Consider the following 24,698-nt stretch of genomic DNA (forward strand, 5'->3'; position numbering starts at 1 on the left):
TACCTAATTTTTTCATAAGAAATCATAACTGATAGGTCTGAGTTATGTTTGCTTAGACTAAGTTTTGCCTTAGAACCTAGGTCTGCATGCACAAATGACAATGCCTCCAGCACCGCCAATGAGATTCATGAAGCCCCTCCAGTCTGAAGAAGGGGAACGCCTGCTACCAATGTTGTTGCCAATAGAAATGCACCGCCACCTGCAGTTAAAAACACTGCTAAAATTGTCCGGCTACGACAACAAGTGGAAGAATTGTTGCAGCAACAATGATAACAGACTCAGTCGTAGCCTCAGACTCAGCCCCAGCCACAACCACAGCCTCAGCTAGCGGCTCAAGCGCCCCAACAAGTAGGTCCATATGGGGGATGGTCGATGGGGAACTATGCACCTTATGCAGCTCAGTACATAGAGCAAGTTTATGAGCATTTCCGTAAGCAGCACGCTCCAAAATTTAAAGGGACAACCGACCCCTTCGAAGTGGAAGAATGGCTCAGGAATGTAGAGTCGATACTTGCACACATGAACCTCAGCAAAGCGGATCGCATATCTTGCATTTCGTCTCTTCTAAAGAAGGATGCCAAAATCTGGTGGGATTTAGTATAGTAAACACACGACGTCGCCACCATGACGTGGACTAGATTTGTGGAGCTCTTTCACAAGAAGTGCTACAACTCGGAAGTCATCGCTACAAGGGTAGAAGAGTTTGCCAGTCAGAAGCAAGGAAATCTTACAGTAGTCGAGTATGCTCGACAATTCGATTGACTAGCCAAGTTCGTGCTAGAATTGGTTCCAACCGACTTCTGGAGGGTCACCAAGTTCACTAAGGGACTCAGACCCAAGATTGAGCTAGGAGTCAAGCTAGCAAATCCCAAAACCACTTCTTACGCCAATGCTCTAGAAATGCTATAGAGGAGGAGAGGCTCCAGGAAAATGTTAGTAAGAAAGAGGCCAGTAAGTCTGAGGATCGAGGATGACGTTGTTTTCAAGTCTTTTAATTTATGTTTTATGTATTTCCGTACTTAGTATTTAAACAATTGATTAGCGTTTATGTTTTTATGTTTTAAGTACTAAACAAACCTTATTTTGCATTTCATACTGTATTTTGGATTTTTAATAAAGTTCTACTATTTTATGTATGTATGTATTCCAAAATAGTAGTTATGTTTAGTAGATTTTAATGGTCCAAGGTCTAGAATTAGTTGGGGCATTACAGGGTAATTTGATGCTTAGTACATTATCGGGAATGAGCGGGTAATGGTGATAACTCTACAAAATAGAGTTATTTTACCACATTTTTATGCTAATTGTTGTTTAGTCTTTGAGTTTTTAAGAAACTTATTAAGTTTTTAAGTAATTTTTGAATTTCTTAGTCTTATTATAATTTTTTAGATTTTTATATGTTTTTATAGATATTTTATTATAATATGTTGTAGTTTAATTATTTGTAATTAATATTGTTAAGTTAGAAGTAAAAAGATGCACTTTTGAGCTTAATTGTTTAATTAAATTAAGTTATATTTTCAAAGAATTAATATGATTTATTTTATAATTGAAAATAATTTATCATGACTTAATTTATATTTATTTTTGTAGGGATTATTTTGTATTTAGCTCTTGAAAGCCAAGAAAAAGAAGGAAAAAAATGTGTGGTAATTCTGAAAACTAAGGCCCAAGTAGTAGATTCCCTTTAGCCACACGAGCCCAGCTACTTGGCCCAGTCGAAGTCACCTGCCCAGCCCCCATGCTTGCTTCTCCTCGGCCTAGGTCCGTTTCTTTCCTTAGCTGCCAGCAGCCCAAAGCCGAGCCCACATGCCTCAAGCTTCCTCCAGGTCGCCTGCCTCCCCAGGCCCAATCAAGCCTCCAGCCGCCTAGCACCTCACCAGCCCACACGAAGTCCCTTCCCAGCTCCACCTTGGGCCAGCCAGCTCCCAACCGAACCCAGCTGCCTCAGCAGCCTCCGAGCCGCCTGAACCACCCTGCCCAGCCACCAACACCCCTCTTGAGCCCACAATGTGTTTTTGTCCCCCTATGTTTAAAAATGCCAACATTTTACCCAATTTTACCACATATTTCACCACAAAAATCATCATTACACCCTATAATTTACCTCTACATGCCATATTTACTTTGTTTAATTAATTTAAATTGATTATTTTAATAATCTCATTTTGGCTATAAATAAGGGTTTTCAAGACCATTTTGGGGTGCTTAATTTTTGGATAACCATCATCTTTTCTACCATTTTCTCTATACCATTCTCTCTTCCATTTTGGGGTTTTTCAAGAGGATTTTCAAGTATGTATTTTGTTTATTTTGTAATTTTTATTCTAATTATGTGTTTCTAATCTTTTTCATAAGATTATTAAGATCATGATGAAGCAACTTGTAACTAGATAATATTTATGTTGTATGTTGATTTCCCTTGTAATGCAACAAAGTTTATGGATTTTTCTTCATCATATTTGTCTTTCATCTTTAATATCTCATATTTTGGATTTTTAGATAATATGTACTTTGTTCTTCATTTTGCAAAACATAATATTCTTTGTGTAAGATGTGTCATTAAATTGTACACATCCAATGCTTAGATAAAAAATATTATGTTTTGCCTTATAAATAATGTTATTTGATTTTTCGTGGTTTCATTAGGTTGATTCACATTAAATACTTTGAAATTATACTTTTTGAAAAGTGAAGAAAAATCCTATCTTTTTAGAAGTAATTTGGGCTTAAAATTATAAATCTATTTGGAAAATGATAGTTTGACTTATTTTAACTATCACTAAAACTTGGGAATCAATATACTAATAAGTATTATTAAACTTACATTATGTGGATTCTAGTATCTTAATAATCTTTCCTTTTAACACTTATTTTCAAATCAATATTGGTTTACTTGTATTCTCTTAAATAGCTTTATTTTAAATCTTTTATTTTATATTCATGACATTAAATCTCATCAATCTTTGCAGCTAGGTTATAATTTATTAATTTTGGTTTAAAATAGTTTTCTTTTTTATTTTAGACAACTCTTTTGGGTTCGATCTCGTGCTTACACGAACACTATATTTTATATACGATTCGTGCGCTTGCGAATTATAAATTTTTAAAACATACCCCTTTTGAGTCCATCAAGTTTTTGGCGCCGTTGCTGTGGAGTTGCAAGAAAAGAAACAAAATTTATCTCAAGGTTAGTGAATTCTTCTACTAGTTATTTTAATTTTTGCACAAAAAAACTATATATACAATAGAAAAAAATATATATTTAAAACTATAAAAACTAAAAAAAAAAAAAGATAAAAAGAAAATTTGGGACGGTTCTACCACTCATAAAAAAAACTTACTTATATATTTATATTTATTGTTTTTTTTAGTTGAGGGCACTTGTGCCTCCTATCAATCTATCTTTTTTATTTTTATATTTGATGACACTTGTGCCTCCTAATTTTGTTGTAATTTTCATTCCTTATATTTCTTGGTTAGTTGACGACACTTGTGTCTCCTAACCTTTGTTGTAACTTTCTTTATTTATCTTGTTGTAGTTTTTATTTTATTTTATTTTTGCAAGTTACTAGTTGACGACAATTTTGACTCCTAGCTTGTTGATGACAATTTTGCCTCCTAGTCCTTTATCTTATGTTTTAGTTGATGGCACTTGTGCCTCCTAATTTTTACCTTATTTTTGTTATGGTTAATTGCATGCTATGCCTCCCTACTCTTGCCTAATTTTTTATAGTCTTATTTAATTTTACCTTGTTTTTCTTTGTCTTTTATCATATTTTAGTGTAATTGTGAAAAATTACTTGAAAAAAAAAGAAACATAAATCTTGTCCTTTCACCATAAGCAATTTTTGCTTAAAGGAAATTTGAACAGAATTCCCAATCCGCCTTTACTAATTAACCTCGGGGATGAGACAGGAGAAAGGGACTTGAGCCAGTTCGGAGGACCAATGAGGCCATTGAGAAGATTAGAGCTCGAATGCTCGCTTCTCAAAGCAGAATGAAAAGTTATGAAAATCCCAAATGCATGAACGTGGAGTTCCAAGTGGGAGACTATGTCTTCCTTATAGTCTCGCCATGGAAAGGGATGAGAAAATTTGGGAAGAAGGGCAAGCTGAGCTCTTGATTTGTAGGTCCATTTGAAATCCTGGAGAGGATTGGTCAGGTGGCCTATAGGTTGGCCTTACCACCGACATTGTCAGTTGTGCATAACGTATTTCATGTTTCAGCTCTTCGAAGGTATGTATCAGATGTGACTCATGTGTTGAGTTATGAAGATCTGGAACTTGGGGCAGATTTCTCCTATGAGGAACAGGCAGTCCAGATACTAGACAAAAAGGACAAGGTCCTTGGGAATAAAATTATACCTTTGGTTAAGGTACATTGGAGGAACATCAAAGTTGAGGAAGCGACCTAGTAGGTGGAGTCAGATATGCAGAGTCAGTATCCCGAACAGAATTTCTGTAAGGAGGGAATATTTGTAATGTCCCAAATTCCCTAATGTGGCTTAGTGCTCGGATTAGGGGGTCACGAGGTCTATAACTAATTTAATATGCGATTATGTGATTATATGCATGATTATGTGAATTATATTATTATATGATGATAATTGCATGCATGTCGGCCCACTTCTTATTAGAAAGGCATTTTCGTAATTTTGACCCGTTAAGGGCATAATTGTATATTTATGTGCGAGTATGTGGATATGTTTGAGCTATTCGGCATGAGACGATCTTAGGATGCAAGTTAGCGGTTTGGTCATAACGGGATTAATTACTGGGCTCGGGGTGAGCCTAGGGGTAATTTGATGCTTAGTACATTACCGGGAATGAGCGGGTAATGGGATATGATTTAATATTTATTTGAGGATATTGGAGTAACGGGAGTTGGAGGGCGTTAATTATGATTAACGGGATAGGTGGGGAATGACCATTATACCTTGGATGGCTTTGAAAGATTAGATTAGTTCTAAGGGCAATTTGATCATTTGGGTTTTCAGACAGGCTTAAGTTGGATGGCTGTAGAAGGTTTAAGGCAAAAAACAGAGTTGTGTTCTTTTTCTCTCTCGATTACTACATTCTCTCTCTTGGTTGGGATTTTGAAGCAAGCTAGAGAATTGAAGCTTAAGGATTTAAGGAATGAGGGTTTAGGATCATGATCAACAACTAAAGTTGTTAATTCAAGGATTGGGGTAAGGATTCTAAGCTTCAAATTTTGAGTTATACTCTCTTTTTGAGATGGTTTATAAGCTTGATGTTTGAATGTGTAATTGGATGTTTGGTGATGTTTTCAGTGGTTCTAGGCAATGTCCCAAATTCCCTAATGTAGCATAATGCCTGGGATTAGGGGGCCAAGAGGGCCATAATTTGTTTATTATGCAATTATGTGAGTATATGCATGATTATGTGTGTTATATTATTACATGATGATAATTGCATTCATGTGGATCCACATCTTATTAGAAGGGTATTTTTGTAATTTTGATCTGTTAAGAGCATAATTGTATATTTATATGCATGTTGGTGATTTAAGGGTGAGACCTCATTGTTATGTGGATATGTTCAAGTTATTCGGCATCAGACGATCTTATGTTGCAAGATTAGCAGTTTGGTCATAACGAGATTAATTTCCAGGCGCGGGGTAAGTCTAGGGGTAATTTGATGCTTAGTACATTACCAGGAATGAATGGGTAATGGGATATGCTTTAATTATTATTTGAGAATATTGGGAGTAACGGGAATTGGAGGACGTTAATTATAATTAACGGAATAGACGGGAAATGACTGTTTTTCCCTTGTAAAGGTTTTAATTGGGCTTAGGGGCATTTTGGTCTTTTGACCATAGGATATGTTTTAAAGTTAGAAGGCTATAGGGTTTTAGGCAGCAAAACAGAGTTCTTCTCTCTCCATCTCTCGATCATCTTTCTTTCTCTCTCGGGTTGAGATTTTTGAAGCTAAACTTGAGGATTTAAGCTTGGGAACTAAGGCTTAAGAGTTTTGGGTTGTGTTCAGCCATTGGAAAGGGTTCAATTCAAGTTTGAGGTAAGGATCTTAGTTTAAATTCCTGGTTTTCACTGTGTTTTTAAGTTTAGTTTACAGCTTGAGGTTTTGATCCTGGAATCGGGTATGCGTTGATGTTATGAGTTCTTTAAGGCTTAGGTTTTGTTGTTAAAATGGTGGATATGTTGTGTTGATGCTTGGTTTTAATTGTGGGATTGATTTGTTGAGATTTTGGTTGGTTTTGAATTAAGAGAAAGGCAGGGGAACTCAGGGTCAAGTCGCGATTGAGTTCATGCAAGTCGCGACGTGGACCCATTCCAGAGCCTCCCTTGGGCTCTGTATTGTAGGCATGCAGCGACCTACTGGGTCAAGTCGTGGCCCGTCCCTGGTATCCCAGACAGAGGGGCTTTTGTCTTGGGGGCACGCCACGGCCCGCCTCTCCCTTTTGTGACAGGATGGTTTTCAAGAGTTTTTAGGCTTGGGGATTCATTTCTTAAGGCTCGGGATCGAACCTACTAACCGTTTTAGTACGATTCGAGGTCCCAGGAATGAGGTTTTAGACCATGAACATTTTATGATTTATTTTATTAATGAGATTTCATATTTGGTTATGACTAGGTGACTTCTAAGGGACTTAAAGACTGATTGTTCTCAAGGGTCGTTCTTTTATTATTTCACGCTCAAACCAAAGGTAAGAAAACTGTACCCAATATGTGACATGCATGGTTATTGATAAGGCATGTTGAGTTCTCTATATATGGACATTGATTGCATTGTAAATGCATAGAAGCTTTGCTTACTTGTGAATGGCACTGACTTATTAGTCAAGGAACGACATTGGTTTTTAGTATTGATCGTGAAGCTGTGACTTATCAGTAAAGATCAGCGGTAGTACTGAGCACTGGTCGTATGGTATTGGCTTAAGAGTCAAGAACATCATTAATGTGTTTAACACAGGCCAAAATGATTAGATCTAATCAACATGAGCATGAAATGCTTGACCGACCTAAAGGTCGAAGAAAACTAAAGCGTTTGTCTAGTCTAAAGGCTAGTTACTTAGAGCCACGACCAAAAGGCTCAAGTGACTGAAACGTCACGTTGCTTAGGGTGTAGACCCCCAGAGTGTGACTTATTAGTCACCTATACAGAGTGTGACTTATTAGTCATCTATACAGAGTGTGACTCATTAGTCACCTATCCAGAATGTGACTCATTAGTCACCTGCTCAGGGAGTGACTTATTAGTCTCCTATCTGATTAGGGCTGCAAGCCTCAGAATGATTACATGATCATTTATTGATATTACATAAATGCAGTAATAACTTTTCTTGTTGAGCCTTGGCTCACGTGTGCTATGTGGTGCAGGTAAAGGGAAAGAAAAGCTCACCTAGTCTTGAGTGGAGAGCTTAGGTGGCAATGTGTACATATGCGGCCACTTGACCACCACGACCAAGGTGTTTCTAGAGGAACTAAGGGTTAACCCTGTTTTTTCCACTTAGGTCGATGGGTTGTAATTATTATATTGTAATGAACATTTTGGATTGTAAATAACTTTGTAAACACTTTTATGGGCCCATTTACAGTTTAATGTTCTAAATAAAATATATCCATTCCTTTTGACCGAGATTTTTCACCCTAGCCTATTAATAACACATAGATGCATGTTTATAACCTAATGACTCATTTAGTGAGTTAAGCACTATTTAAAGTCCACAGTAACGGTCTTGGGGTAACCAAGGCATTACAACTTGGTATCAGAGCATGGCAAGGTTTAGAGTTCCTATATACTAGCTGGACATGTACACTCGCCACTGAAGTCAAGCTCGACTCAAGGGAAGGAAAATAGAGGCACTCAACAAACCCATTTCCCTCCCTTGCGATTTTTCCCTTGAGGATTATGAAGCTAAGAACTCAAAAGGAAGTCTAGGCTAGGCTTTGGGGCTTTGATCCTTGGAGTAACTAAGGAGTTCAGCTGGAATTAGCTTCCAAGTTGAGGTAACGTTTAAGGTTTTTCTGAGTTTGCTGAGTTTTGTTGAGGATGCTTTTTTAGTTTGGATTTTGGATTGAATTTAATGACTTAAGCTTGGGAATTGGAGGAGTTAAAGCTTGGAAGGTCACTGAGTGCAACCTAGGGTCAGATTCATCCATTTGAGGTAATAATTTCTGGCCTTAATTGTCTAGGTTTTCTGGTTTTGGTTAGTGTTCTGGAGCTTCAGAGCTCAATTTTGATTTCTTTGTTTGATGAGGTGGTTAGACAGATTTTTGTATTATTTGGGTGTGTTTGGGTGAGCTATAGTGAATTATGGGTTCAATTTTAAGTTTGGTTGATGATGGGAGTGGGTTTTTGGAGCTTTGGCTCAGGAAAGTTCGATGAGAAAAACCCAGAATTTTGCATGTTCTGGTTGTAGCGCTATAGCACGCTAGGTTGGGAGCGCTACAGCACTAGGCTGTATTTTCTGTAGGGGGGTTTGAGTCTCTGAGTCTAGCGCTACACAGCCTTCTGAACCTGGTTTTTCAGAATTTTTAGGGTTTTTGCTTGGGGGCTCAGGGGACTGTTTCACCACTTCGTTTGGTGGGATTAGAGGTCCCGAGAGCGCGAGTTTGGTCCTGTGATTGTCCTTTAGAATTCAAACTCATCGAAGTACCATTTTATGGATTGTGACTAGGTGTACGCTAGGGCTCAGAATGGGATCGTGCTCGAGGGTCGTCTCTATTAACCAAAGCACTCAAAATTAAAGGTAAGAAAACCGCACCCTTATGTGACTGTGTGGGACTGAGATTCCCTGAATTGGAATGCATATGTTGTGTGATTGTGATATGCCATGTGAGCATGAATTGAACGACCTAAGAGTGCCAGAATTGATATTTGTGCACAGGACGCGACTCGGCCATTGGTAGCTGAGGATAGCTAAATAATCACTGAGCTCGGCCTAAGCGTGCCAGAGACAGTGGGTTAAACAGAGGGTACGGCCTAAGGGCGTCGACCCTGAGTTTTGTATGATGAATATTGTTATGTTATTGTTGTTGTCTGTTGTTTATAGCTTGTTTAATACTGAGATGAATGGCTTATGAGTAAGTGATGATCTCTCTGATTGGATGACTGTTATGGCATGCTAAATACCTGGTCAATAGCTTTATGGATTATTTGATTGTTTGTGTTGTTTATGCTCTACATTATGGTTTTCTTGCTGGGCCTTGGCTCACGGGTGCTACGTCGTGCAAGTAAAGGAAAGGGCAAGATGGACCATTCCTCAGTTGGAGAGCTCTGGGGTAGAATGTACATAGTCAGATGCTCGGCCTCCACGGCCAAGGGATGGTGCAGGGACAGGAGAACCTAAAGTGCCTATTTTTCCATTAGAGTGGCTTGTGGTTGTACATAAACTTTGAAATTTTGTAAACTTTCCTTTAAACCTTATTTTTGGGATCCCATGTATCAAACATTTATTTAAATGAAATTTGTCTTTTATGACCAAAATATTTTAACCCTAGTTCAATTATGGTTTTAGTGTCACATTTTTAACTAAAGGTGCAAGTCTTGCACCTTTATAAACACACAATGTAACGGTCTTGGTTATCCAGGGCATTATAGGTTTAGTTATCACTACCTAACTGGCCGCATTGATTATTGCAGCAAGGTATAAGTTTATAGTATGCTTCCAAGACATATAGACTCATCAGCTGGCCAGGAAGATCAGGGCCAGAATGACAGACAGGGTCAGGAAAATGACCAGAGTCATATCTCTCAGCCAGTTCCTGATAACTGGCAGCAGTTGTGTGCTAATTTGCAAGCCAAAGTTATGAGGCAGGAAGAAGAAATCCGCCTCCTGAGACAACAATAGATTCCTGTAGGGAATGTTTTACCAGAAGTATCACTTGCATCGGTGTCAACAGTTGAGCAGCTACCAGAGGCTGGAAGTAAATGGGAACCTCTTTATGAAAGGTTCAGAAAATAGCAACCTCCAGTTTTTTAGGGCAGTGCAGATCTAGCTAAGGCTGAGCAATGGATGAGCATGGTTACTACCATCCTTGACTTTATAAGGGTGTCTGGTAATGAGAGGGTGGCTTGTGCCACACATATGTTTCGGGAGGATGCCCGAATTTGGTGGGAAGTGATATCCCATACCAGAAATGTCAATGCCCTGAGTTGGGAAGAGTTTCAGACTTTGTTCAATTAAAAGTATTACAATGATGCCATCAGGGCTGTAAAGGCTGAAGAGTTCTGCAGATTACTTCAGGGAAGTCTATGAGTGACTGAGTATGCTTTACAGTTTAACAAACTAGCCAAGTTTTCCATTGAGATGGTGCCCACTGATGGGACTAGGAAGGAGAGGTTTCTCTAGGGTCTATAGCCTAGAATAGCCTGGGATGTTTGTATCACCACTGTGGTTGGAGTAACTACTTATGCACAGGTGGTTGAAAATGGGCTCACAGCTGAAAGTGCAGAGAATAAGATTTGGCGGGACAGTGCATCCAGGAGAGACACCAGGAGGGTGGGACCTCCATTTTTGGGTTCAGGTAAGGGCAGAGGCCCCAGTGATCAGAAGAGGAAGGCTCCTGATACCTTCTAGCTCCAGGTCCTGACAAACGACCACGTGGTATTTCAGTGGGCCGCCAGGATGGCGGTGAGACCTAGAAGACTTATCCAGAGTGCCCTAGGTGCAAGAGGCACCATATGGGGGAGTGTAGGGAAAAAGCTTGCTTCTTATGTGGGGCAGTGCGACATTTCAAGAAAGATTGCCCAAAAGAAAGAAAGGAAGAACCCAGAAAGGCGGACAGCTCGGCCTCAGATCGAGTGTTCGAATTTACACAGGAAAAAGCTGACGCTTCACCCTCAATAGTTATAGGTCAGATTTTTAGTGGTGGAACCCCTTATACTGTTTTGATTGATTCTGGTGCTACACATTCTTTTGTTGCTAGTAGAATTATCAATAGACCATGTGATTATTATGCTGTGGGGTTTAGAACCTTGTTACCCACTGGGGAGTTAGTAGTATCCAGGAGGTGGGTCAAATCACGGCCAGTGACAGTAGTGGGCAGAGAGTTGTCAGTTGATTTGATAAAGTTTGTTATGATTGACTTTGACATGATTCTGGGTATGGATTGGTTAGTGAAGTATGAGGCAACCATAGATTGCAGAAGGAAGATGGTAACCTTTGAGCATGAAGGTGAGGATCCTTTTGTATTTGTTGGCACTGTGCATGGACCTCATATACCTATGATATCTGTTATGAGGGCTAGAGATCTATTGCAAGGAGGTTGCATAGGATTCTTAGCTTGTGTGATTGACACCACTCAGACCATGCCAGTGAGACTAGAGGAAACCAGATTAGTTTGTGAGTTTCTAGATGTGTTTCCAGAAGATTTACCATGTTTGCCACCACATAGAGAGATTGAATTTGTGATAGAACTGGCACCAGGGACGGAGCCAGTGTCTAGAGCACCTTACAGAATGGCCCCAAAAGGGTTAAAGGAATTGAAAGTGCAGCTGCAGGAGCTATTAGACTTAGGTTTTATTAGATCTAGTTTCTCACCGTGGGGTGCACCAATTCTATTTGTGAAGAAGAAAGATGGTTATCTGAGGATGTGTATTGATTACAGAGAACTGAACAAGTATCCTCTGCCAAGGATAGATGATTTGTTTGACCAGTTGCAAGGTAAAAAAGTATTCTCAAAGATAGACCTTCGATCTGGTTATCATCAATTGTGGGTCATGGAGGGAAATATACCAAAGGCTACTTTTTGGACTAGATATGGGCATTATAAGTTTTTAGTCATGTCCTTTGGATTGACTAATGCCCCTATTGCTTTTATGGATTTGATGAACAAAGTGTTCAAGGATTATTTGGACTAGTTTCTGATCGTCTTCATTGATTTTACAGAGACTGAGAGAACACCGATTGTTTGCAAAATTCAAGAAATGTGAGTTCTGGTCATCTCAGGTAACTTTCCTTGGGCACATTGTTAGTAAGGATGGGATTAAAGTGGACCCAGCCAAGATTGAGGCTATCAAGGATTGGCCAAGGCCAAAGAATGCTTCAGAAGTTAGAAGTTTCCTTGGATTGGTAGGCTATTACAAACGTTTCGTGGAAGGGTTCTCAAAAATTTCTACTTCATTGACTGAGCTGACACGCAAGAATAAGAGGTTTGTGTGGTCAGACAAGTGTGAGAACAACTTTCAATAACTAAAGCAGAAATTGATTACAGCTTCAGTTCTGAGTTTTCCAACAGATCAGGAGAAGTTTGTGATATACTGTGATGTCTCACATCAGGGTTTGGGTTCTGTTTTGATGCTATTCAGGGAAGGCGATTGCTTATGCCTCACGTCAGCTGAATGAGTATGAACAGAGATACCCCACTCATGATTTAGAGTTGGCGGCTGTGGTCTTTGCATTAAAGGTATGGAGACATTACCTTTATGAGGAGAATTGTGAGATTTATACTGACCACAAGAGCCTGAAGTACTTTTTCACACAGAAAGACTTAAACATAAGATAAAGGTGTTGGCTGGAGTTAGTAAAAGATTATGATTGTGATCTTGTATCATCCAGGAAATGCCAATGTGGTAGCTGATGCTTTAAGCCGGAAGTGTCCAGGATGGATTTTCAGTGCGAAGCTGATATCCAGAGAATTAGAAGAGGATATGACCAGAGCTGGTATAGAGTTACTGGTGGGCCAGTTGGCCAACATTACGCTATAGTCTACACTATTGGAGAGAATCAAGGAAGGTTAGTTGGGTGATCCACAACTGATCAGGATCAAAGAGGATGTTTTAGTTGGCATTTCCAGAGATTATACAATGTCAGATATGGGCATGTTGAGATACAAAGGTCGGATATGTGTTCCATTAGACACTGCTTTGAGGCAAGAGATTCTGGATGAATCTCATACTACTCCTTACTCTTTGCATCCAGGAACCACAAAGATGTATCAGGACGTGAGATCATTGTATTGGTGGCCTGGGATGAAGAGGGATGTGGTGGAATATGTGGCTAAGTGATTGACATGTCAACATGTCAAGGCTGAGCATCAGAGGCCGGCAAGGTTATTACAGCCTCTAGACATCCCCGAGTGGAAATGGGATGGATTTCGTGGTGGGATTTACTAGGACTGTTGGTCAACATGATTCACTATGGGTTATTTTGGATCGCTATACCAAGTCAGCTCACTTCTTACCAGTGAGGACTACCTATACAGTTCACCAGTACGCAGATCTCTATGTGAGAGAGATTGTGCGCCTTCATGGAGCACCGAGGTCGATCGTGTCAGATCGGGACCCCACTTTCACTTCCAGGTTTTGGGGAAGTTTACAGAGGGCCATGGGTACACAATTGAAGTTCAGTACTGCTTATCTTCCTCAGACAGATGGACAATTTGAGAGGACAATTCAGATATTAGAAGAAATGCTGCGAGCATGTGTGCTGGAATTTGGTGGGTCATGGAGTAAGTATCTACCTTTAGCAGAGTTTTCCTACAAAAACAGCTATCAGTCAACCATTGGGGTGGCACCTTATGAGATGTTGTATGGTAGGAAATGCAGATATCCCATTCATTCAGATGAGACAGGAGAAAGGAGATACTTGGGTCCTGAGGCAGTTTAGAGGACCAATGAGGCCATTGAGAAAATTAGAGCTCGGATGCTTACTTCTCAAAGGAGACAGAAAAGTTATGCAGATCCCAAATGCAGGAACGTGTAGTTCCAAGTGGGAGACTATGTCTTCCCTAGACTCTCTCTATGGAAAAGGGTGAGAAGATTTCGGAAGAAAAGCAAGTTGAGCCCTAGGTTTGTAGGTCCATTTAAGATCCTGGAGAGGATTGGTCAGGTGACCTATAGGTTGGCCTTACCACCAGCATTGTCGGCCGTGCATAACGTATTTCATGTTTCAGCTCTTCAGAGTTATGTATCAGATGTGAGTCATGTTTTGAGTTACGAGGATCTAGAACTTGAGGTAGATCTCTCCTATGAGGAACAACCTGTCCAGATACTAGACAGAAAAGATAAAGTCCTGAGGAATAAAACTATACCTTTGGTTAAGGTATTATGGAGGAATAGTAGGGTCGAGGAAGAGGCCTGGGAGCTGGAGTTAGATATGCAGAGTCAGTATCCCAAGCTTTTCAGGTAAATTTTGAGGATGAAATTTCTGTAACGAGGGGATAGTTGTAATGACCAAAATTCCCTAATGTGGCTTAATGCCTGTATTAGGGGGTCGGGAGGGCCATAATTGGTTTATTATGCAATTATATGAGTATATGCATGATTATGTGAGTTATATTATTATATGATGATAGTTGCATGCATGTGGGTCAACTTCTTATTAGACGGGCCTTTTCGTAATTTTGTTCTGTTAAGAGCATAATTGTACATTTATATGCATGTTGGTGATTTATGGGTGAGACCACATTGTTATGTGGATATGTTTGAGCTATTTGGCATAAGACGATCTTAGGTTGCAAGATTAGCGGTTTGGTCATAACGAGATTAATTTCTTGGCTCATGGTAAGTCTGGGGGTAATTTGATGCTAAGTACATTACCGGGAATGCATATGTAATGGGATATGCTTTAATTATTATTTGAGAATATTGGGAATAACGGGAATTGGAGGACGTTAATTATAATTAACGGGACAGAAGGGAAATGACTGCTTTTCCCTTGGGTGGCTGTAAAGGTTTTAATTAGGCTTAGGGGCATTTTGGTCATTTGACCATGTGATATGTTTTAGAGCTAGAACACTGTAGAGTTTTAGGCAGCAAAATAGAGTCATTCTCTCTCCATCTCTCGATCATCTCTTTCTCTCTCTCTCGGGTTGAGATTTTTGAAGCTAAACTTGAGGATTTAAGCTTGGGAACTAAGGCTTAAGAGTTTTGGGTTGTGTTCAGCCATTGGAAAGGGTTCAATTCAAGTTTGAGGTAAGGATTTTAGTTTAAATTTCTGGTTTTTACTCTGTTTTTAAGGTTAGTTTAAAGCTTGAGGTTTTGATCATGGAATTGGGTATGTGTTGATGTTTTGAGTGGTTTAAGGCTTAGGTTTTGTTGTTAAACTGGTGGATATATTGTGTTGATGCTTGGTTTTAATTGTGGGATTGGTTTGTTAAGGTTTTGGCTGGTTTTCAATTGAGAGAAAGGCAGGGGAGCTGGGTTCGCAGCGTCAAGTCGCGACCGAGTTCATGGAAGTCGTGACCTGGACCCATTCCAGAGCCTCCCCTGGGCTCTGTCTAGTAGGCACGCCATGACCCACTAGTTCATGTCGTGGCCTGCCCCTAGTATCCCAGATAGAGGGGTCTGTCTTGGGTGCGTGTCGCGGCCCTTAGGGGCAAGTCACGGTGCACCCCTCCCTTTTGTGCCAGGATGGGTTTTCAAGAGTTTTTAGGCTCGGGATTGAACCTACTAACCGTTTTAGTACGATTCGAGGTCCTGGGAGTGAGGTTTTAGACCATAAACATTTTATGATTTATTTTATTATTGAAATTTCATATTTGGTTATGAGTAGGTGACCGCTAAGGGACTTAAGGATCCATCGTTCTCAAGGGTCGTTATTTTATTATTTTACGCTCGAACTAGAGGTAAGAAAATTGCACTCTGTAACGCCCTGGATAGCCAAGACCGCTACACTGTGTGTTTATAAAGGTGTGAGACTTGCTAACCAAGTCATTTATTCAAAACGTGTCATTAGCTAAAGTATTCTAGGGCTAAAAGACATTTTGGCCGCGAAAGAAACATTTTATAGACTATAAACAATTTACAGAAGGGATCCCACATCGCTGTCTCTAACTCCCAGGTCGCTTCCTCGACCTTGCTATTCCTCCATAATACCTTCACTAACAGAATTGTCTTATTCCGTAAGACTTTGTCCTTCCGATCCAAAATCTGAACTGGTCGCTCCTCATAGGACAAGTCTGTCTGCAACTCTAAGTCCTCGTACTTCAGCACATGTGTCGCATCAGAAACTTACTTTTGCAACATAGAGACATGGAACACATTATGAACTCCTGATAGCGACGGTGGCAAGGCCAGCCTATAAGCCACCTGCCCAATCCTCTCTAGGATCTCAAAAGGTCCAACAAACTGAGGGCTCAACTTTCCCTTCACCCGAAACCTCCGCACTCCTCTCAGCGGTGAAACTCGCAGAAACACGTGGTCCCCAACCTGGAAGTCCACGTTCCTACGCTTAGGATCAGCGTAGCTTTTCTGTCTACTTTGCGAAGCAAGCATCTTAGCTCGGATCTTTACAATAGCCTCATTAGTTCTCTGAACCATATCTGGTCCTAAATACCTTCTCTCACCCATCTCATCCCAGTGAATGGGCGATCTACACTTTCTTCCATATAACATCTCATAAGGAGCCACTCCAATCGTGGACTGATAACTGTTGTTATATGAAAATTCGATCAACGGGAGATACTTACTCCATGACCCCTCGAAGTCAATCACACATGCCCTAAGCATGTCCTCCAATACCTGAATCGTCCTCTCAGACTATCCATCAGTCTGAGGATGAAAAGTTGTGCTAAATTTCAGCTGAGTCCCCATAGCTCTCTACAAAGCTCCCCAAAACTTGGAGGTAAAAATAGGGTCTCGGTCAGATACAATAGACTTTGGAACCCCATGGAGACGAACTATCTCCCTCACATACAGTTCTGCATATTGCTCCACTGTATAGGTCGACCTCACTGGTAGAAAATGAGTTGACTTGGTGTATCTGTCCACTATCACCCACACCGAGTCATGAAGTCCAACTGTCCTGGGTAATCCTCCAACGAAATCCATTGTAATATCCTCCCATTTCCACTTTGGAATACCCAAAGGCTGAAGCAATCCTGCTGGTCGCTGATGCTCAGCCTTAACCTGCTGACATGTCAAACATCTAGCCACATACTCTACCACGTCCTTCTTCATCCCGGGCCACCAATATAATGTTCGTAGATCCTGGTACATCTTCGTGGTACCTGGATGAAGCGAATATGGCGTAGTGTGAGACTCATCCAGTATCTCTCATCTAATCCCCTCATCTGCCGGAACACAAATCCGCCCTTGATACCGAAGCAAACCTGTCTTAGAAACAGTATAATCCTTAGCTGTCCCCGCTAAGACATGCTGTCTAACCTCCTGCAACTGCGCATCCACTAACTGACCCTCCTTGACCCGCTCTAATAGGGTCGACTGCAAGGTAATATTGGTTAACTGGCCTACCACCAGTTCTATCTTTGCCCTGACCATTCATCAGCTAATTCCCTCGAGATCTAGGTGGAACTATACAACTGTCCTGGGCCCCTCCGGCTCAACGCATCTGCCACCACGTTGGCTTTCCCAGGGTGGTAAAGGATATCACAGTCATAATCCTTAACCAGCTCCAACCAACTCCCCTGCCTCATATTCAGATCCTTCTGAGTAAAGAAATACTTCAAACTCTTATGATCAGTGTATATCTCGCACTTCTCTCCATACAGATAATGATGCCACACCTTCAGTGCGAATACCAGTGCTGCTAACTCCAAATCATGAGTCAGATACCGCTGTTCATACTCCTTCAGCTACCAAGATGCATAGGCTACGACTTTCTCATTCTGCATCAGCACGCAGCCTAAACCCATCCTCGATGCATCACAATAGACCACTAACTTTCCTTCCTCCGAAGGAAGACTCAACACAGACGCAGAAATAAGTCGTCGCTTCAACTCTTGAAAACTGTTCTCACACTTATCTAACCAGACGAACTTCTGATTCTTTCTCGTCAACTCTGTCATCGGTGAAGAAATCTTCAAGAATCCTTCAACGAATCGTCTGTAGTAACCTGCCAACCCAAGGAAACTCTGCACCTCCGAGGCGTTCCTTGGCCTCGGCCAATCCCTTACTGCTTCAATCTTCGATGGATCCACCTTAATCCCTTCTGCTCTAACTATATGTCCAAGGAAAGTCACCTCTGGCAGCCAAAACTCACACTTCTTAAACTTGGCGTACAACCGATGCTCCCTTAACCTCTATAGAACCTGTCGGAGATGCTGCTCATGCTCTGCCTCTAAACTGGAATAACCCAAGATGTCGTCGACGAAGACAATGACGAACTGATCCAAGAAGTCCTTGAACACCCTGTTCATCAGATCCATAAAAGCTGCTGGGGCATTGATCAGACCAAAATACATGACCAAGAACTCATAATGCCCATACCGTGTCCAAAAGGCCGTCTTCGATATGTCCTCATCTTTGATCCTCAGCTGGTGATAACCAGATCGAAGATCAATCTTTGAGAATATCGTCTTTCCCTGCAGCTGATCAAACAAGTCATCAATCCTTGGTAAGGGATACTTATTCTTGATAGTTAACTTGTTCAATTCTCAATAATCTATACACATCCTCAAAGTCCCATCCTTCTTCTTCACAAACAACACTGGAGCGCCCCATGGAGAATAACTAGGCCTGATGAATCCCAAATCCAGAAGTTCTTGCAACTGTATCTTCAACTCTTTCAATTCTGCTGGTGCCATTCTGTACGGTGCCCTAGATACTGGTTCTATTCCTGGTGCTAACTCAATCTCAAACTGAATCTCCCTGCGCGGCGGCAACCCTGGCAGATCTTCATGGAATACATTTAATAACTCACACACCAACATGGTCTCTCCCGGCCCTGCCGACACAACTCTAGCAGTATCTACCACACTGGCCAAAAAACCTATGCATCCCCCCTGCTGCAAGTCTCTGGCTCTCAATGCTGAAATCATGGGCACGCGGGGTCCAGACACCGCTCCCACAAAGACAAAAGGGTCCTCGCCCTCAGGCTAAAAAGTAACCATCTTCTTCCTGCAGTCAATGGTAGCTCCATACCTGACCAACCAATCCATCCCCAAAATCATATCAAAATCCTCCATGTCTAACTCAATCAGATCCACCGAAAGTTCCCTACTATCAACCATCACCGGCAGTGCCCTTATCCATCTCCTAGATACTACCAGTTCTCCTGTAGGCAAAATGGTCCCAAACCCCGAAGTACTATACTCACTAGGTCTACACAATCTATCTATCACTTTACTAGAAACAAAAGAATGTGTAGCACCAGAATCAATCAATACTGTAAAAGGAGTGCCAACGCTAGAAAGCTGACATGTCACTACCGAGGGACTAGCCTCGGCCTCATCTTGTGTCAAAGTGAATACTCGAGCTGGAGTCAAGCTATCCACCTTCCCTGCTTCACCCTTCTTCACTGTTGGGCAGTCTTTCCTAAGATGTCCCACTATACCGCATACGAAACAAGCCTTGGTCCGACACTCGCCCAGATGGCGTCTTCTACATCTCGGGCACTCCGGATAGGTCCTCCATGCCTCACCACCACCCTGACGACCACCCCGACCCCTCCTATCAGGTCCAGGAGCGGTTGAAGTGTCATGAGTCTTCCTCTTGAAGTCACTGGGGCCTCCGCCCCTACCAGATCCAGAATATGGAGGCACCACCCTGCGGCCCTCCCTTCTCGCTGCACTATCTCTCCATATCTTGTTCTCCGCTTCCTCAGTGGTAAGAGCCTTCTCAACGACCTGGGCATAAGTTGTTCCTCCAGGTACCGTTGTAATTCTAACATCTCTGGCTATCATAGCATTCAACCCTCTAATGAATCTATCCTGCCTAGCTGCATCGATAGGCACAAGGTCTGGTGCGAACTTCGCAAGTCTATCGAACTTCAGGGCATATTCAGTAACAGTCATGTTGCCCTGAACTAGACTCACAAACTCATTCACCTTCGCTGCTCTAACAGCAACATTGTAGTATTTCTGACTGAATAGATCTTTGAAACCTTCCCAACTCAATGTAGTCACATCCCTAGTCTGCGATGCCACTTCCCACCAGATACGGGCATCCTCTCTCAGCATATATGTGGCACAGGCCACCCTATCATGCCCCTCTATCCTCATAAAATCCATAATTACGGTGATCATAGTTAGCCACTGCTTGGCTTTTAATGGATCTGGTCCACCCTCAAAGATTGGGGGTTGCTACTTCCTGAACCGCTCATATAACAGCTCCCATTTGTTACCAATCTCCCCATACTGCACAACTGGTACCACTGCAGGTGGTACAAGAGGGGCAGCACTCCCTGACGGAGCCTGCTGTCGCAGAATACGAATCTGCTCATCCTGACTCTGTAATTGAGCCTACATCTCAGCCATTAACTGCTGCCAGTTCTCAGGCACTGGCGGAGGAGTCTGGCCCTGGTCATCATCCCTAGTCCTGGCCCTAGTGCCGGCTAGTCGTGTAGATTTTCTTGGACGCATAGCTATCCAAGTCAATCTGCAAATAACGACTCGACAGTCAGACCATGATGACAGGGTAAAATTTCTCCAAGATCCACCAATAGAATATAATCAATCACAAACAATCCACATGTAAGCATCCATTCTCATGCACTGGCTACTAATAAGCACGCCTCCAATCTCATTACACAATAGCTATGAAACAGGCATTCATCCATGCACAATAAATAATTAATCATCCAAATATTCATCTACATGCAAGGCGATGCTAATAAACACGCCTCAATAATCTCACACAACAGTCAAGGGCCAGGACCTATCAGTATCTCATGCTTCCTATAAATCCAATAAACAATAGCATTCATAACTCATTTCAAGCGCATAAGCATATAAACACATATACACATTACCGAACCCTAATTTGAGCTTGTCTCTAGCAGTGAATGTACATGCCCAGCCTGTCTTCAGGAACCCTTAAACCTAGGATGCTCTGATACCAAGTTATAACACCCTGGATAGCCAAGACCGCTACACTGTGTGTTTATAAAGGTGTGAGACTTGCTAACCAAGTCATTTATTCAAAACATGTCATTAGCTAAAGTATTCTAGGGCTAAAAGGCATTTTGGCCGCGAAAGAAACATTTTATAGACTATAAACAATTTACAGAAGGGATCCCCAAAAGTACAATGTTTAAAGGTTGGTTTACAAAATTCAACAGTTAAGAGTAAACATTAGCCATACTAAGGCAAAATACAAGGTTCTGGTCCTCTCGTCCCTGTAATCTCCTCAACCGTGGCGGTTGAGCGGCCTGACATGTACATTCACCCTGCAGAGCTCTCCAATCAAGGTTGATCAATCTTGCCCTTGCCTTTACCTACACCCGCAGCACCCGTGAGCCAAGGCCCAGCAAGAAAACAACATTCACAGCATATACAATGTTATCAAACAAATATTCTAATAAGCATTTTCAAGTATTCAATCCATAGCATATAGGCATACTTCAAGGTACAAATAACCTCATCTTTACTTAGAACATTTAACAATCTCACTAACCACAATCATAGCCAAATATAACAATCAACTAACACAAATACTAGGACCGACACCTTAGGTCGCGCCCTCTATTTAACCCACTGACTCCGGCCCGCTTAAACCGAGCTCAGTTCATAATAAGCTGTCCTCGGATACCAGTGTCCGAGTCGTGCCAATTGCACAAGTTAACCCTGGCACACTTAGGCCGTTGGTTTACAATTTACATGGCATAATACCATTCTTTCAATCATATATATCAGGGATCCCTTAGCCCCGTTCAAATATTCAACCGGGTGTAGTTTTCTTACCTTTGGCTTCTAGATGAATTAGTTATGGGCGATACTCCTTGAGCGCGATCTGATCCCTGAGCCCTAGCTTAGCACCTAGTCACAACCATGATGAAGGATACCATTAACAATCTTTAATGAGTTTCTAAACCAAGTTCTAGTCCTCGGAACATTGAACTTCACCAAATATGGTAAAAGATTCAATCTCGAGCACCCTAGGTTAAATTCCCAAGCTTAAATCTCAAAATCCCTTAAGCGCCCCGGCATAGGCCATCCATGTCGCGGAATGGCCCCAAACAGAGCCCTCCTAAGGCACAAAAATAGGTGAGGGCCGCAGCATTGCTTAGACCATGCCGCAGCATTGCTTAGACCATGCCGCAGCATTGCTTAGACCATGCCGCAGCCCGCCCTCCTTCCTCAGTATGCATCAGCTTCGAAGGGTCGCGGCTCACCAAGAACCATGCCGCGACCCGACCCTTCGAACCCAGAAAAATCCACCATTTTCAATCTCTAAACTCACCTTAACCCATCCCAAAGCCCCCAACTCAAAACCAATTAATAACAACAACATTAGAATGATTTAAACAACATAATTCCACCAAAAATCCAGCCTAACACTCACCAAAATCCCAATTCCAATTTCTGAGATTTCAAACCTAAAAACTCAAAACCAGCCATGGAAACTCTAAAATTAAACCATAAAACTTTGAATTGAACCTTACCTCAGTTGTAGAATCGTTTCTCCAAGGACCCCCTGGCCTATCTTCAGAGTTTCAAGCCTCAAACTCCACCTTAAATGTCAAAGTCACAACTATAAAAAACTCAGCCATTTTTCTTAAAGTTCCTAACCACAGAATGAAAATCAATGCTTACCTTGGCTCTAATTTAGTCCTTGATTAGTTCCTTAAGCTAATCCTCTGGTTCAGCCCTTCAATTCCCCCAAGTTTCAGTTAATTCCCCTTGAAAATCAGAGTTTTTTCCTTTGCTAAGAGAGAGAAGAGAGAGAAGGAGAGAAAGGTCGGTTGAAGTTTTCTGTCTAGTATTTTCTAAAGTCTTCCAAAGTATATCCTTAGGTTATTAGACTAATCCCAAAGCTCGGGGTGCCGGAAACGTCCCCGAGGGAAAAACGGTAAAATCCCCCAATAATCCCGCCTAGACATCCTAACCTCGAATATATCTCCAATTATTTATTTTCATAACCCAATAGTCTAAATCACTACCCGATGCCTAAAATAGCCCTGAGTTGTCCAAAGTCAATTATAATGCCCCGTTGTGACTCTTCCCGCTATCTAGCCCTAGGATCGCCTCGAGTCGCCGGCGACAAAGTTATCCACATAATAATGTGGTTCTCACACATACAACATATTTATTTCACATTATTACATAATATCATCAATTATCATATAATATCATTTAAGCACTATCAATCACACAATATCTCATTCAAATAAATACTATTCACTCTAATCCCATTTATGCCCTCCCAGCACACTAATCAAGGTCCTTAAGCCTTATTAGCGAATTTGGATCGTTACACACTCAGTATGTGACATGCATGGTTATTGATGAGGCATGTTGAGTTCTTTAAATATGGACATTGATTGCATTGTAAATGCATAGCAGCTTTGCTTACTTGTGAATGACACTGACTTATTAGTCAGGGAACGACATTGGTGTTTAGTATTGATCGTGACGATGTGACTTATCAGTCAAGATTAGCGGTAGTACTAAGCACTGGTCGTATGGTATTTGCTTAAGAGTCAAGAGCGGCATTAATGTGTTTGACACAGACCGAAATGATTAGATCTAATCAACATGAGCATGAAATGCTTGATCGACCTAAAGGCCGAAGAAAACTAAAGCGCTTGTCTAGTTACTTAGAGCTAGGGCCAAAAAGGCTTAGGTGACTTAAACGTCACATGGATTAGGGTGCAGAGCCTCAGAGTGTGACTTATTAGTCACCTATACAGAATGTGACTCATTAGTCACCTATCCAGAATATGACTCATTAGTCACCTACCCAGGGAGTAACTCACTAGTCTCCTATCTGATTAGAGTTGCAAGCTCCAGAATGATTACATGATCATTTATTGATATTACATACATTCAATAATAAGTTTTCTTGCTGAGCCTTGGCTCACGAGTGCTATGTGGTGCAGGGAAAGGGAAAGAAAAGCTCACCCAGTCTTGAGTGGAAAGCTTAGGTGGGGATGTGTACATATGCAGTCGCTTGACAACTCAAAGGAACTAGGGGTTAACCCTATTTTGGCCGCTTAGGTCGGCGGGTTGTAACTTTTATACTGAAATGACCATTTTGGATTGTAAATAACTTTGTAAACACTTTTATGGGCCCATGTACAGTTTAATGTTTTAAATAAAATATATCCATAACTTTTGACCGAGATTTTTCACCCTGGTCTATTAATGACACTTAGATGCACGTTTATAATCTAATGACTCGTTTAGCTAGTTAAGCACTATTTAAAGTCCACAGTAACGGTCTTGGAGTTACTAGAGCGTTTTAGAGAAGGTTTATAAGCTTGATGTTTGATTGTGTAATTGGATGTTTGGTTATGTTTTAAGTGGTTCTAGGCTTGGGTTTTGTTGTCAAACTAGTGATAATGTTGTGGTGATGTTGGTTGTGATTTTGGGATTGTTTGGTTGAGTTTTGGTTGAGGTTTAGATTGAAGGAAATGCAGGGGAATTGGGTTCGCGGGGTTAAGTCTCAACCGAGTTCATGCAAGTTGGTACTTGAATGTGTTCGAGAGCCTCCCCTGGGCTCTGTTGGCAGGCGCGTCGTGACCCTCAGGGCCGAGTCATAGCTCACCCCTGGCACCTAAACAGGGGGGCTTCCTATCTTGGGGGCGTGCCGCAGCCCTTGGGGCCAGGTCGCAGCCCGCCTGTGTGCTTGGTTGGGTTTTAATGATTTTTAGGCGCGGGTTTTCGATTCTCAAGGCTCGGGATCGAATCTACTAGTCATTTTAGTAGGATTCGAGGTCCTGGGAGCTGGATTTTAGTCCATGAACCTTTTATTACTCATTTTATTGATGGAATTTCATATTTGGTTATGATTAGGTGACTGGTAAGGGGCCTAAGGACAGATCGTTCTCAAGGGTCGTTCTTTATTTATTTTACGCTCGAACTTGAG

This window comes from Humulus lupulus, chromosome 7 (genome assembly GCF_963169125.1).
Source record: "Humulus lupulus chromosome 7, drHumLupu1.1, whole genome shotgun sequence".
Classification (NCBI taxonomy): domain Eukaryota; kingdom Viridiplantae; phylum Streptophyta; class Magnoliopsida; order Rosales; family Cannabaceae; genus Humulus; species Humulus lupulus.